The sequence below is a fragment of the Miniopterus natalensis genome, chromosome 1 (genome assembly GCF_054644295.1).
Source record: "Miniopterus natalensis isolate mMinNat1 chromosome 1, mMinNat1.hap1, whole genome shotgun sequence".
In the NCBI taxonomy this organism is placed as follows: domain Eukaryota; kingdom Metazoa; phylum Chordata; class Mammalia; order Chiroptera; family Miniopteridae; genus Miniopterus; species Miniopterus natalensis.
The window spans coordinates 190219275-190235673 of NC_142081.1; the positions used below are offsets into that span (position 1 = coordinate 190219275).

The 16399-nt window shown below is 36.6% G+C and overlaps 1 long non-coding RNA gene across 2 annotated transcripts in view; it reads right to left on the bottom strand.

Moving 5' to 3' along the window:
- LOC107541224 (uncharacterized) overlaps positions 1-16399 on the bottom strand; it is a 99017-nt gene that overhangs the window by 60135 nt on the left and 22483 nt on the right. For both annotated transcript variants that reach the window (XR_015714425.1, XR_015714423.1), the window contains exon 5: positions 13305-13377. This is a non-coding gene — a long non-coding RNA (uncharacterized LOC107541224). The remainder of the gene's footprint in view (positions 1-13304; positions 13378-16399) is intronic.

Genomic DNA, 16399 nt, shown 5'->3' on the forward strand with positions numbered 1-16399 from the left:
TTTCCCAGATCTTTGAGTCTTGTTGTGGTCTCCCCTTGGCCAGTGTAGAATGCCCCAAGAAAATTGCCTTTTCCTATTTTAAGTCTGAAGCTGCCACAAAATGGTGAAAATTAGCAGTTCTTTTGGGGATTTCCAAATCTTAAGGGTTATCTGTAATTTAAAGAAATCCACCTTGTTTGTATTTTGGTGATTTTGACATAGTTAAGACCTGGAGGGCACAGGTCTATTGTAGGGAAATTTACAATGAGATGAGTGGATTCCCCAGGGTGATCTCAAGCACAGTTCAGCCAAAGGGGTGGTCAAAGAGAATTTCATAGGGCACAGTCCATTGAGGTGCAAGGTAAACTTAGTCCACAGTTTCTTTACAGAGATCCATCCTCTAACTGAAAAGAACGTGTTGATATGGAATACATTGGCCTGGTAATATATATATATATATGCAGAAAAAGATTACAGTCAGAGAGAAGTCTTGGTAAAGGACACTTTCATGTTCTCCGCTTGGGAGCAAAACAGAACACAAGCTGGAACCTCTGTGTGTCGTTCATGATTTCAGTGCCCGGAGTTCCCCAGAGCGCAGAATTACAGCTCACATGTCCGCCGTGATCATTAGAAGGTCACAGGCCACTGACAGTTTCATTCACCAAGAAGTTACTCAGTCCTCCCTGAACATCATACTTTTCCTTCTCTACTTTGGGGGCGGGGGGGAGGTTGATTTTGATAGTTAGGATCTCACATGTGTATGGAAATCGCGTCCCATAATATGAGAACCCTGATCTAAGTGCACGATCCCCAGCTATAAACCTCTTCCTAGAGCAAGTTGTTGATACTAATGGAAGGTTTTGGCCTGTCTAAAGAGCAGGTATAGAACAGCAACGCGGACATAACCCCCTGGATAGAAAATTCACAGTTACTTTCTAAGTGAGCAAGGGACCCCCACTTACCCAATGGAACCCTTTGCTGCACTTGTTCGGGCTTCCCTGCTTTACAAGTAATATAAGTGGGAAAAATGGAGCAGCGTGCACAGTGGGGCACTATTCCTTGGGAAAATAAACTGGGTGTTGTTACTCTTATTCTGTTATCTCCAAGTGTGTGGCTTACTGGGAAACCTGGACTAGGACAAGCAGCCGGGCCATTGGAGGCTCACCTGGGTACAGCTAAAGTGTGTGAGCTGGGCAGAGGAAGTAACCTGGATGTAGGCAGCCTTTTAACAACTGGGGCTCCAATTTGCAGGACAGGAGGCTAAGCAACTAAGTGCCAGGGAACAGCCTGGCCAGTGTGGCTCAGCGGTTGAGCATCGACCTAGGATCCAGGAGATCGCAGTTCGATTCCCGGTCAGGGCACATGCCCAGGTTACGGGCTGGATCCCCAGTTGGGGGGGGGGTGCGGGAGGCAGCCGATCAATGACTCTCTCGTCATGGATGTTTCTCTCCCTCTCCCTTCCTCTCTCTGAAATCAATAAATACTTTTTTTTTTTAAGTGTCAGACATTTTTTTTTAAAGACTACAGTGACAATGTGAAGGGATGATACTCTGTGGTGAGAGAACATTTGCAGCTGAATCACCTCGAGTTTTTCCCTTACACAATTGGCTAATTCAAGGAACAGAACATTCCTGGGTATTAAAAAATTCTTATAAATTAAAGCTTATAAATAATAGAAACCTAATATCTTAGATGAGATATAACTGCATATGATTATTTCTTAAAACCGTACACCTAAATATACTATTTATATAGCCGTTCAAGTTAATTAAAAGCCTGTGACTCCATTAGACCAAATTCTCCCTTTGATTATTCTAGCATATAAAATACCAGATAGGCACACCTTCTGTCTTAACATAAAAATACTAATTCCAAGGGTCTGATTTTCTTTTTCTTTTAAGTATATCTTTATTGATTTCAGAGAGAGGAAGGGAGAGGGAGAGAGAGAGAGAAACATCAATTATGAGAGAGTCATTGATCAGCTGCCTCCTGCACACCCTGCACTGGGGATCGAGCCTCCAACTGGGCATGTGCTCTGACCGGGAATTGAACCCCGATCTCCTACATCCTAGGTAGATGCTCAACCACTGAGACATGCCCAGCCGGGGGGGCCTGATTTTCTTAAACATATTTGTACTTAATTCTCAATCTCAAGTTGAAAATACTCTAATTTGTTAAAAAATAAATAAAACAACAACAAAATCCCAGCTATCACTTTCCTAGACAAACATTACTGAAAAAGACTCATGCCATAAGAATGTTGTCTGTTACTCTGATGTGACCTGCTGGTCCCAACGCTTGCTTGTTACATCAGTGTTTTCATGTCTCTAGGAGGGCAGGTTAGCTGACTTCCATGGGTCCAAGCTCTCTATAAGATCTACTTTTTCAGTTTACTCTAGCAATAGTCCTTTCCCTCACGTTGGTGAACTTCGAGTTATATAAATGTCTTTCCCCTTCTAACTGCAAAGACCTTCATAGTTGATGGGATCCTGAGAGGCAGAACTTTAAATTCTCTCATCTATTTTTTTTCTAATTCTTAGATCCATGAAACTCTTTAAAATACTAATATACATATGTTAGTTATAGATCACATCACTATACTATATCATACATTACTAATATATATGTACACATACAGTCTAATTTGGATATTTCATGTTTGATTTAAGGTCAGAACTTGCAGTATGATTCTGCTCAGATTCCCTTTGAGTCAGAAAATACATTTACCCGAAGTGGTTGCCTTTTTTGTTCCTATCTTCTTTAACAACACAATAAATTAGTCAAGACCACCCCCATGATTAAGACTCAATCTTTAGGTTAGCTCTCCTCTTTCATACCAAACGACAGAGTAACTATTTTTCAGATCTAAAATGTGCCAGCTGACCAGCCATTAGCCTCCTTTGGGGGCTCAAATTGTCTCAAGTACACATTAAATTGGTTCCCGTGGTCTTCTGACATGACACCATTAATCTTCGAAAGCTTCCCAGCTTTCTGGCACAACTACATACTCCACTCTCACACTGGCCCTTCCCACCCAGGCAAAGAATCAACGATTTCCCCGAGAGGTCCTGTGCTCCTGGGCACCAGAGTGCATCGCAGAGTGAACTTGCTCCTGGGCCCTGTCACTGAACAGGGCTGAACATGACATGTTTCCCCCACAGAATGGCCTGAATTCATTTTTTTCAGTTTTATAGAGGTAAACTTGACAAGTAAAAATTAAAGGTAATTAAGATATAAATTTAATGTTTGGACATAGGTACACATTGTAAAATAATCACTATAATCAAGCTGATTAACAAATTCATCACCTCACAGCTACCCTTTTCTTTATTCTCTTTGTTTTGTGGTGAGTAGGCTTAAAGATCCATCCTCTTAGCAAATTTCAAGTACATGGCACAGAACTGCTATCCATAGTCACCATGCTGGACGTCAGACCTCCAGAATTATTCATCCTGCATAACCGAAACTTTATACCCATTGACCAATATCTTCCCATCTCCCTCTCCACCACACCCCTAGTCACCACCATGCTACTCTCTGCTTCTACGAAACTATTTTAAATGCCACATATAAGTGAGATCAAGGCAATATTTGTCTTTCTGTATTTGACTTACATTACTTAATATAATGCCATCTAGGTTCATCATGTTGATGCAAATGGCAGGATTGCTTTCTTTTTCAAGGCTGAATAATGTTCCTGTGTGTAGATAGGTAGATTTAAACACCTTCACTCCCATGTTCATTGCCACATTGTTCATTATAGCCAAGATATGGAAACAATCTAAATGTCCATTGATGGATGAATGTATAAAAAAAAAGAAATAGTTTAAATAGGAATGCTATACTATCACAAAGATTAATACAAATTCATGCCATTCTACTATGGATGTAGAGGAGAGCACTTTTGGGGGTACCCTAACAATCTCAGCCACGGTCCGTCACATCTGAACAACTAGTGAAATCAGAACTGCTATGAAACTTTTCTTAATTTTTAAGTAAATGATTATTTAAGTGAAAAACACTGTATCCAAATATCATTCTAATAATATGACAGTAGGATAAGTTAAAATTCCTGAAGTACCCTTTTTATATTTCTTTGATTAAAGTATAACTTACTTTCCTGAAATATTTACTGGACTATTCCTTAGATAGCATTCAAAATTTTTTCAATTTAATGAAAATTAAATATCAACTACAGATATTTGTCACAAAATGGTCTCCTTTTATAACTACCAAAACTAACAAAACTAAATAATATTTTAAAACTTCATGCTGATTAAAACAATCACTCCTTTTAATTGGCTTTATCTGGGTGATATAATGTCAATTGTTTAGAAAACCTCTATGGCCTATCGTTTCCATATTAATTTCAGGTGAACCATTTCACAAAGTGAAAATGCGATCCAAGCAAAAGGAGCAATAAAGTTGACATGACAATGAAAATTGGTGACTGAGAACATCAGCTCCCTGAGACCCCTAACATGACAATTTAACCTAACTTCTGTTTCTGCATCCACAAAAATAAGTAGACTTGGTGGAATAAATCAAGAAAGGCTTAAAGGTCTAGTCTAGTAATGCAGTAGATTAAATCAGGTCGGTAAGTCTCTGACACCCTCCCATAGACGGCAGGGCCCTCTCCTTTGGAATCTGGCTGGGCTTGAGAGCCGTTTGGCCAACAGAATATGCCAGAATATGCCAGAAGTGCTGATTTCCAGAACTAGGGGTTGGCATGTTCTGCTTCCTAGCCTCTTGGAAAACTGGCCCTTGGAACCCTGAGCTACCATGTAAGGAGTCTGATGACTCTTCTAGAAGGATTATGAAAGTAAACCCTAAGATTATATGGAAAGAACAAACCACCTGAGCCCAGGCCAGAAGCTGTCCCCAACAAGGCACCAGACATGCAAGTGAAACCCTCTGTGGACTCTCCAGACTAGGCTAGCCTCCAGCAAAAAAACCACCAAATGAACCCAGTTGGTACCATACAGAGTAGAAGAATCACTCAGCTGAGCCCTTTCCAAAGTCCTGACCCACAGATCACAAACATAATAAATTGTTTTTACAAACCACAGAATTTGCAATATTTGTCACATTTTAAGTATTTAAAATGGGAGCTCTACTTCAGCAATACTGTAGCCTACATATTCTGAAATACCTCCCATTGCAGGAAACTAAACTGGATAAAACATTTAAAAATATATTTTAAATGCATAGCTAAGCTCACAAGGGATAAGAAAGTATTCAGAAGTAAAGGAGCCCAGGATAAATCTGGACTAGAAAGCAAGGCTAAAGCTGGCAGCTGCCCAAAGCCCTTGGCTCGGAAAAGCAAGATTCTGGGGTTTTAATGGTTGATAGAATGACTTGGGCCTCCACAAAATAGGGAATTGGAATGAAGATGCTGAATAGAGCCCAGAATCTAAAGGACTGTGCCCTGAGTGAAAGAGTAAAGAGAAAAATAGCCCTGCAAAGGTTTATAACTGGGAAACTATTTTTGGCCTTGAACAAGCGGAAAAACTAAAATATTTCTTCTGAGTATCTGTTAGCAGAAGTAGTCTCCAAATGGATTTCAGGTTCCAATTCAAAACTATCTGCATGCTCCAAAAAAGCTAAGAAATTAATTTAAATTGGTCTGAAAATGGGAACAGTTCTGGGTACCTAACAAAAGCAAAGGCAAATGCCCTCTAAAGAGTGGACGCTTGGTAGTGATTTAGGAGAATTTCTACAGAGAAGAGAAGGTGCCGACTTCCACTCATCTCTTCCCAACTCCACATTCAGCAACACAAATTTGGCAGTTTATATTGGCTATGGTGGGAATATTTACACCACAGAAATTGGAAATCACCACAAATTGGAGACTTTTTTTTAAAGGAGCCAGTTCATGAGTACAACACTAGGTAAAGGCTTCCATACACGAGTTCACTATTAGAAACTTCACAACAAACCACAAACAACAATCAGTAGAACAACAGCACAATTAAGCTCCTAAAGACTTCGCAAAAATGAATTATAAGATAGAAAATATAAAGTGAGAATCTTTCATACGCTCACAGAAAAAAGAGAATCACATATATGGGCCAAGGACAAGAGATTATAAAAAGTGACTAATAGATTTGAAAAGAATTTAAGACTGTGGAACAATGAGATAAAGGAACCTGGAAATCTTTAATTGTCCAGTAATCTAGTGAGATTATGTGCTGTTGGCTGGAGAATACATCTAAAAACAATAAACTCTACAGTGCTCCCACCAGCTGCAGTTCGCCACCACTCCTTGCCCTCTTTCAGGAAACAGGCTTCTGGGGTCACATTTTTTTACTCACGCCAAATGGATTTATTGCCGTATTTGGTGAATTAAAACAATTCCTGCTTTTTTGAATTTCTATATTTCATTATGAAATATGTCTTCCTTACAAATATTGCAGACGTTCACATAATGAGCACCCAGTATGATATTGTGATATAGTAAGAAATATGTATTTGGTCTTCATCACCCCTTCCTGGTACAGAGCTCCTAAAACTGTTGGAATTCTACTAGTGAGAGCAGTGACATAAGTCATTTGCTGTAATGAGACAACTCTTGGTGGGGCCCTAGATGGCTTCAGCATGAGTAACTAGTGGCCGGAAAGAACAAACCTTGGTTCAAAGCTTGGAACTTTCAGCCTGGCTGGGTGTGGCTCAGCGGCTGAGCATCAGCCTAGGATCCAGGAGATCTTGGTTCGATTCCTGATCAGGGCACATGCCGGGGTTGTGGGCTCGACCCTTAGTTGGGGGCGTGCAGGAGGCAGCCGATCAATGATTCTCTCATCACTGATGTTTCTCTCTCTCTCTCCTTCTTTCTTCCTCTCTCTGAAATCAATAAAGATATATTTATTTAAAAAAAAGAAAAAAAACAACAACAAAAGCTTAGAACTTTCAGCCCCACATCCCAGCAGTGAAATCACTGGATCATACAGTAAATATATACATAACTTCCGAAAAATTTGGCAGTTTCTCATACTGTATCATTTTACATTCTCTCTGGCAATGTATGAAAGGAACAGCTGTTCCACATTCTTGCTCACACTATTGTTAGTCTATTTAATTTCAGCCGCTCTGGTGAATGTATACTGAGTGGTCTCTCATTGTGGTTTTAATTAGCATTTCCCTGGTAACTAACAATGTTGAGGATCTTTTCATGGACTTACTGACTTTGGCCTATCTTCTTTTACAAAGTGTTTGTTCAAAAATTTCCCCCACTGTTCAGTGGACATCTTTTAACTTTCATCTACTTATTATTGATTTATATGCGTTCTTTATATATTCTGGATACCGAATATACAGGGGTGGGAAAAAGTAGGTTCACAGTTGTGAGTATGAGAGAGTTTATTCTAGTGTTGTTTATTAATTATTGTACTATTTTCCATATGAATTGTAACCCTACTTTTGCCCACCCGTGTGTGTGTGCGTGTGTGTGTATACATACATACACATATATATATATATATATATATATATATATATGGAATATTTTCTCTCCCAGTTCATGGCTTGCTTTTTTATTTTCTTAACAGTGTTTTTCCAAGAGCAAAAAAGTTAAAATTTTTATGAAGCTCAATTTATGAGATATTTTTTCTTCTATACTTCATGATTTTTGTGTACTACCTACCTAAAAAAAAATTTGTCTATCTCAAGACCAAAAAGAGTTTCTCTTGTAATTTTACTTTTATAGCTGTATATTTAATGTTTCATTTATATTTATATAAATTTATTTATATTTTATTTTATTTCTAGTAAATTTTTATGTAGAGTATGAGATAAATTAGGGTTTTATTTCTTCCCTGTGGATATCCAGTTATTCTAGCACCATTTATTGGAAAGACTATTCTTTCCCCTTGATTACCTGCAAATTGTTGAAAGTTAATTGACCATATATAGATATGGGCATATTTCTGTCTATTCTATTCTATTAATCTATTTTTCCATCTTAATGTCAATACCACACTACCTTGATTACTCTAGCATTATAGTAAATAGTCACATCAGATAATAGATGTCTTGCATTATTTTTCTCCTTAAAGATTTTTTTGGGAGAGAGCTATTCTAACTTTTTCTTTTCTATATACTCTTTAGTATCAACTTGCCCTATTGTACAAAAAATAAGTTGTCTGGAATTTCAATTGTGACTGCACCAAAACTAGAGGTCAATTTGGAAAGAAATATCATCACAAAGAACTGTCATCCCAGCAACATTCCTTCCAACTCATGAATATGGCCCGTCTCCCTCTTTACTTCGGTCTTGAATAATTTCCCTCAGCAACACTCTTCTATTATACAGGTTTTTCAGGTATTTTACTAAATTTATGTCTGAATGTTTCATATTTTAGGATACTTTTTAAAGTAGTGATTTAAAATGTTCTATTTCAATTATTCATTTCTAGTATTTAAAAATATAATTTGTTTTTGTATCTTGACCTTAAATCCTACCAAGTAAGTAAACTCACTTGTTAAGAATATCCCCAAGACTGACATGATTTTAGATGCTTTATAAATGGCATTTTTATTTCAATTTCCAATTGTTCTTTTTTTAAAGCATTTGAACAATTCAATTTATATTTTTGTTTCAACATAAGGGTTTTTTTATTTACTGAATTTATTAGGGTGACACTGGTTAATAAAATTATATAGGTTTCAGGTGTACGATTCTATAATACATTATCTGTATATTGTATGTGTATTCACCACCATAAGTCGTCTCCTTCTATTACTCATATAAAGATAAAACTGGTTTTTGTAAATTAAATTGTATCATGAGAATTTACTAAAATCACTTATTAGCTCTAGAAGCTTTCTGGTAGATTTCTTAGGACTTTGTATCTACAAGTTACCATTTAATCATAATCTCAAGATAATGACATGAGACTCATATTTCTCTTCTAATTTATGTGCTTTTAATTTATTTTTCTTTCCTTATTTCATAAACTAATACTTCCAGTACCATGTTGAATTGAAATGGTAAGTGTATATTCTTATGTTATTCCCAATCTTAAGATATAGTGTATATGTTTTTTATGTTTGTTTTTTTGTTTTTGTTGTTTGTTTGTTTTTTACCATTAATGATGTCAGTATGTCAGTAGGTTTTGTTGTAGATGTCTTCTATCAGGCTGAGGAACGTCACTTCCATTTCAAATTTGCTGAGTTATTTTTATCATAAAATGGTATTTCATAATTTTTTTTCTACATCTAATAACATGACTCTGCAGTATTTTTCTTTAATTTTGTTAATATGATATATTGATTTCTTTTTAAAATATTAAATCAACCAGGCATTTTTGGGTCATGTTATGTAATACTTTTATATATTCCTAGATTCAATTTACTAATATTTAAAAAAAATTCTGTCTTTGCTCATGATAGAGGCTGGAATGCAGTTTTCTTCTTTCCTGTGACTACTTTGTGTGGTTTTGGTATCATGGGGTTGCTGAACCCAAAACGAGAGCTGAGAAGTGCTCCCCCGCCCTCTCTCATCAAAGGTTTCCGTGCAAGGCTGAAACTGCTTACTTCTGAAACGTCTGATGGAATCTACCGGTGAAGAAATCGGAGTCTGGGGATTGATTCATTTTTGGAGAGGTAGTTAATTACAAGGTATTGTGTGATGATAGGATATGATACTAAATCATATAATCATATAAAGATATTTAATTATAAATTCAATTCAAGTAAATGTTCTGTTCTTTTTGAATCGGTTTTGGTAATATGTATTCAAGGAATCTGTCCATTTGTCATGGTTGTTTAGTCTATTGGCATAAAGTTAGTCATAATATTCCTTTATTATTGTTTCAATGTCTGTATCCTTATAATGATGTTTTGGATTGTTTCTCTTTTTTCTTAACCAGTCTAGCTAGAAGTATATCAGTGTTATCACGGTTTTGTTTTTTTTCCCCCCAAATAACCAACTTTTGGCTTCATTGGGTTTTTTAATTTTTTCATTGATTTTTATTCTTTAGTATTTTTTTTCTCATTACTTTTGATTTAATTTGTTCTTTTTTTCTCTAGGTTATTATGGTAAAAGCTTAAACTGATGATTTTAAAACTTTCTGTTTTCCTAGTAACTAGACAAGACATTGTGAATGCTGAGTTACCTATAATCCCACAAATTTTGGTATCCTTTTATTTCCTTTTTCATTCCATTCAATATATTTTCTAATTTCTCTATAATTTACTCTTTGACTCATAGGTTGAATTTCCACATACTTGGGGATTTTCCAGATATCTTCTATAATTGGCTTCCAATTTAATTTTGTTGCGGTCAGAGAAAATATTACGCATGAACTGTTACTCACGCTTCCGACACCAAATGTCTGTGGGTTTCCCCCCAGACCAACCAGCTCTCCGACTCTTCAGATACCCACTGGAGGTCCTACCATTCGGTTCAGTTCTGACACTGACTATCCAGAGTTAGTGCAGCCCCCGCAGGCGAAGGGCTGCGTCCCGCATGGCCTCTGCCACTTCAGATGCCAGTCACAAATGCCCCTGGACTTCTCACTGACCTGCTCTGCGTCAGAGGTTGCCGCACCCCCTCCTCAGGCTCAACACTTTGCTATAATTTCTCAGAAAACTCAGAGAAACAATTTACTTACTATTACCAGATTATTATAAAGAATACACCTCAGAAACAGCCAAACGGAAAAAATGCATGGAGCTAGGTTTGGGCAGAAGGGGTGCAGAGCTTACATGCCCCTCTGGGGGCACCACCCTCCTGGTACCTCCGTGTGCTCAGGAACACAGAAGGTCTCAACCCCAACATTTCGGGTTGTTCATTTTAATGGAGGTTTCCTTATGTCGACATGGTTGATATAATCACTAACTGAGGAACTCGATCTCCCACCCCGTCCCCTTCCCAGAGGTTTGGGGAGCAGAGATGAACGTTCTGTCCAGCCATGCCTTGGTCTTTCTGGTGACTGGCACCCACCCTGAAGCTATCTAGGAGCCCCCGCCAGCAGACATCTCATGAATGCACAAAAGGACTCTTCTAATGCTCTGAGATTCCAAAGGTTTTAGGAGCTATGTGCCAAAAACCAGGCCACAGGCTAAATATATATTTTGACTTATACTTCAGTGTATGGTTTGAATTCATTAAAATACATCGACACTTGTAATCCATTTTCGAGAATGTTTGCGTGCACTTAAAAATAATGTGGTTTTTTTTTTTTTGGATATCATCTTCCATAAATGCTCATTAGGTTAATGTGGGTAACAGTGGGTGATAGTTTCTCTTCTGTATCCTTACCAACTTTCTACTTGCTCTGCCAGTTAGTGGGAGCAGAGAGCTGAAACCTCCAAATATAACTGTGAATTTGTCTATTTTTCCTGTCATTTCTGACAGTTTTTGCTGCACGTACTTTAACACTCTGTTATTGATATATACTTATTGAGGATTTTATGTCGTTTTGATGTAAGAATACTTTTATTATCATTATAAAACCTAACTCTTTATCCCTGATAATACCTGATAATATTACTTGTTTTGAAGTCTATTTTATGTGATATTAACATAGCTGCTGCTTCTTACTAATCTTAGTTTTGCCTGGCATATCTTTTTTAATCTTTTTCCTTTAAATTTATCTGTATCTTTACATGTAAACTGAGCTTCTTATAGACATCATATAATTTTTATCTAGTCTGACAATATCTTTTCATTGAGATGTAATGAACACTTATACTTAATGTAGGTATTGATGTGGTTTGGCTGGTATGTGCATCTTTGTTATTTGGGTTTTTTTTTTTCTTTTGTTCATCTGTTTTTACTAATTTTATTCTATTTTTTTCTTACTTCATTTGAAATTAATTGTATTTTACTATTCCATTTATCTCCACTAATATCTCTTTGATTTTTTAATGGTTGCTATAGAGTTTAGAATAATAGTCTCTAATACAACCTAACTTCAAGTAATCTTAATCTTAATCTGAGCAAGACCAATATTAATGTCTGTTAGTTCAATCATCTCTGTCATATCTGTGTTTGTTGCTATCGAGGGATTTTTTAACTTCTTTATGAATTACATTTTCTTGCTTCCTGGAATGTCTAGTAATTTTTAATAGTGTACTGGACCTCTTGAATGTTATGTTTTTGAGTGTATGAACTTGGCTGTCTTCTTTAACGAGAGCTGGGCTTTGTTTTGGCCTTTCAGTGCCTTTTTTAAAGCTCTAATAGGAAAATTCTAGGTTGATTTATAGATTGAGCAAGACCTATGGCGAACGGCGATTTTCCTTAGAGTCTCTCCCTGGATACTGATCGAATTTTTTAAATCCATGACATCTGTGCTTTCACAATAACTCCCAGTTTTACTTGAGCTTATTTGTGTACTTTTCTGTTCCTTACAAAAGTGAAAGAGTGGGAAGAATAGGAGAAAAAGAAGAAATAAAAGAGCGAACACTTGCATGGGGCTTACTATGTGCCAGGAAATATTTTCATACACACGCACACACACACATCCTTGTACAGCTCCACACGAGACAGACACTACCATTGCACTCCCCTTCCAGCACATGAAGGAAGAGCAGACAGGTTAGGCACGGATGAGTCCACACAGCTAAGAAGCGAAGTGGGCTTTTCACCCAGGCAGTAAGTCCTCTAGAGCCTATGTCTCTAACCACGACATTATAGTCACTTTCTGAAAAGTATCTGTATTAGTTTGCTAAGGCTGCCATAACGGAATACTGAGGGTGCCTTCAACAACAGGGTGCCTTCTCGCAATTCTGGAGGAGGCTAGGAGTTCAAGATCAAAGTGTCTGCAGGTTTGGTTTCTTCTGAGGCCTCTCCTTAGCTTGCAAATAATCATCTTCTGACCATGTCCTCATATAGCTTCTGCTCTGTGCATATGTGTAACTGGTGTCTCTTTCTCTTTATGAGAACAGTTATATTGGATCAGGGCCCCGCTTTTATAATCTCATTTTACCCATATCATCTCTTTAAAGGTACTATCTCCAAATGCAGTCACACTGGGGGTTATGAATTTAGGAACACAACTCAGTCCATAACAAACAGTCCCTAAATCTTCAGATGGAAAACTCACCTCAGAAAGCTGGTTTCCTGATACCAGAGTAAATCAGTTAGCTAACACAAACGCACAAATCAGTGAAAAACAAACACCTGAACACCATACATTTATTCAGATGTAAATGTTAGAGTAAATTTCAGTTATATAAAGGGTAAGATCATGAGCATACTATACATGCACTAATAATTTAAAGCGAATTGGGAATCCTTCAGAACCTATGACCTAGAAAAGCATCCTGCTCTATGTACATAGTTATGTTTTTGTGAAGATGGAAAATAATTAGCTAATACATACCTAGCACTCTATGTCTTCCTTCATCCTTCATCTTCCAACAAGAAGCAGTTTCTACCTGGACACTCTTACATGCCTATGAGAAGGGGAAAAATAATTTAATGGTCTACAAGATTTATTGCATGAAAATCTGAGTCACATTGTAGGCTTAAAAAATTTCAGTAAGGTGCTGAACCTATTATTACCCTGAGTTACTGCCCTAAAGCTTCAAATTTTATTTTCTAAAAATCTGTGAGGTATGAGGGATATTTTAAGGGACAACCTTAATTGTTTATACATTTTTTAAAGTATGTATTATACATATCTTAGCTTTACCCATTGTTTTGCAAATTACTCATTTATACATTCCCAAAATATGCATGCCTTCCAGGCTGAGCTTAGCACCTTGAGCTTGGTGAACTCTGAATATGTCATTTTCAATAGAGACATTCTTTTAAATAAATGTATGCTTTCCTATTATGAACAGTAATGCCAACTGCCCAAAAATGACAAGAAAAAAACCCAACTCAATGCATGTATTAAAAGTAAAGTATGGGAATATATTATTTCAAAGTCATTTCCAGTAGCTAGTAGCTACGATTCTAAAATTAAGTAAATTTACATAGTCTAACACATTTTCATCTTAAAAGACTTATATAAAGAAGTCGACTCTTTGTAGAATGTCATGCTTTGGACGATCATTTAAATTAATGTTCTGCAAATGACAATTCATCTTATTTAGCAGATTAGCTCACATAATTAGTTTACATACACATGACTGGAACAATGGAGTTCTCTCGTAATTGTCCATAATTAGAATATTAACTTACTGCCCTACTTTTCCAATTTCCAACCAAATTGACTTAATAATTATTTGGTGTTTACTTAGGTTATGTTTTTATTGATAAACTTAGATATCTACTTGAGGAAAGCTCGAATACAACTTGCTTAAAGGGGGAAGAAGGTAAAACATTTAGGTTAATGTCAGAGTAGTTAAATATGTCCATCTTGGAAACAGATGCGAAGGATTTGACTCTTTTCTGGTAACAACCTAAAAGCTAAAAAAGAAAAAAACATATATATCATCTTAAAAGCCTTATCCATGCAGAACACAGACATATTAGAGTTTTGTTTGAATCTGATTTTAAAATCTACGGCAATTCTACATCATTTGTCTCTGACAGTCAAATCACCAGGGAAGAATTAATCTATCGGAATTACTGTCTCTTCCTCTTGTTTCTCTCCTCTGTCTGCTGCAATTATTACTTCTCCTTAACTTCTGCTTTTCCACTTTCTTTTTGTCCTGTTTGTCCTTTCCTTTCCTAATGTCAAAAAAGCTTGCTTAATTAAGTCACAGCTACTACACCTGACATCCTAGAATTTCATAATTAAAGGCTTTACTGTTGTAGAAATTTCTGCCCCGGCCATGGCAGAAAATAATGGGTTTTGGAATATATGAGAGTTAGGTCTAATCTAGAATTTTTCTAGCATCACACAAGATAAGTCAAATAAGTGAGAATTAGTTATATTTCAACCTTATTTCATGAATAAGAATACTGCAATTATGGAGAAGCCATTTTCAAGTTTATTACTTTAAAGTCTATTTTAAGGCTCTACCTGAAGGCTTTAGAAAACAAGTAGCTGTTATGGGTTCAATGGTCTCCCATCCCCAGTCCTACCTTGAAGTCCTAACCTGTACCTCAGATTGTGATCTGAAGGTAGGGTCTTTACAGAGGTGATCAAGTTAAATGAAGTCATTAGAGTGGGCCCCAGTCTAATGTAACTGGTCTCCTTATAAAAAGGGGACATTTGGAGACAGACACATGCATACAGTTAAGTATTCCAAGTGACGTCAAGGTGGTGCATATATAAGCTGAAGCACACCAGAGATTTCCAGAGAGCCACCAGAAGCTAGGGTACCAATGTGGAGCTGATTCTTCCTCTAAGTTCACAGGAGAACCAAACCCTGCCAACCACCTTGATTTTAGAATTGTAGCCTCCAGAACAGTGAGACAATACATTTCTGTTGTTTGAGCCACTCAGTTTGTGGTACCTTTGTTACAGCAGCAATAGCAAACTAATACAGTAGCTAAGTTTCATGTTATTTTATTTTTAACTTCGGGGTTTCAAATTCTGATCATGTTTTCATTTGGGTTGAAGACTCATTGCTACCAAGGATGAAAAAACAAAATGAGAGCAGAAGTTGACTGTTACATTAAAATGGTCATTGGTATTACTGATAAACTTTAGCATCATTGTGTCAGAAAGGTCAGCATTTTAAAATAAGACTTTTCCAGAATGCAAGGTTGATATAACATCCAAAAAATCAGTTATTGTAACACATGATATCAATAGCATAAAGGAGAAAAACCACATGATCATCTCCATGACAAAAAACAACAATTTCTCATGATGAAAATAATCAATAAACTAAGAATAGACGGAAAATGCCTCAACTCAATAAAGGACACCTACAATAAAGCCACAGCTAACACCATACTTAATGATGGAAGACTGAATGATCATACTCACACTTCCTGCTTTTAAAACTTATTATAAAACAACAGTGATCGAAACAATTTGTTATGGTAACAATGAACATATAGGTTATAGGCGTACATTAGAGTCCAGAAATAAACACCCATACATATCAATAACATTTGAACAGTGTGGTGAGACAATTCAATGGGCAGTGAATAGAATAGTCTTATATACAACTGGATAGACACATGTAAAAGCATGAAGTTGGAACCATTCCTCATAGCATATACAAAAATTAACTCAAAATGTTCCACTCTAAATGGTAACTCTAAATTTAAGAGCTAATACTATAGAAGTCTTAGAAGATAACATAGGAGTAAAGCTTCATGACCTTGGGCTAGGAAAAGCCTTCTGAGATATGACAGCAAAACTATAAGCAATAAATAAATAAATGAGACGGTATTAGTCAGGGTTCTCTAGAGAAACAAATCAAACAGGATGTATATATATATCTAGAAAGCAATTTCTATACATATATAGAAAGACATATGTAGAAAGAGAGAGGAAATGACTAATACAATTATGAAGACTGAGACGTCCCAAGATCTACAGTCAGTGAACTGAAGAGCCCAGGAAAG